The following is a 581-nucleotide window of genomic DNA, read 5'->3' as shown; positions in this document are numbered from 1 at the left end:
GTACAAACGGTAGTCGTGCAGGTGGAAGGAGTGGTGCTCAACTCTGAACCAGCTCTGTAAGCAACACCTGAGAAGTGAACGAAAGGTTTGTGTTGGTTTAAAATCTGACAAATGTCTGTAAATAAAAAGAAAGTCAAACATGACAGAATCAGAACGTTTGTGTCTGGATGTRGAGATTTACAGACCTGACACTCTGCAGCCACTCAGGTATGTGTAGCTCGCTGTTTGTGGAGCACTAACWGTGTTTGTAACAGATATCGGAGGATCCTGGACTCCATTCATCATAACAGTGGCACTCTGCAAAACAAACAGRAGAACAGGGAAGAGATTAAAACACAAATAAAAAGTTCTGCTTCTGCACTGAACACGGCGACAGGAAATGTTATTTACTCAGGTCCATTTTCAGTGCAGGCTCACCTGTTTACCTGCCCCAGTATAAAACAACTCCAGAGCYGCTTGTTGCTGAAACTTAGCAAAATTCACCAGAGTCTGTGAAGAGAGAACAAACACTGTCAGCCCCATCATCTCATACAGTATGTGCTCATAATTAACTAAAATAATACATTATTATTTCACTTTTA

Source organism: Austrofundulus limnaeus, unplaced genomic scaffold (assembly GCF_001266775.1).
Source record: "Austrofundulus limnaeus strain Quisiro unplaced genomic scaffold, Austrofundulus_limnaeus-1.0 Scaffold846, whole genome shotgun sequence".
NCBI classification, from domain to species: domain Eukaryota; kingdom Metazoa; phylum Chordata; class Actinopteri; order Cyprinodontiformes; family Rivulidae; genus Austrofundulus; species Austrofundulus limnaeus.
The sequence above is the reverse complement of the archived record's forward strand: the minus strand, read 5'-3'. Positions refer to the sequence as shown.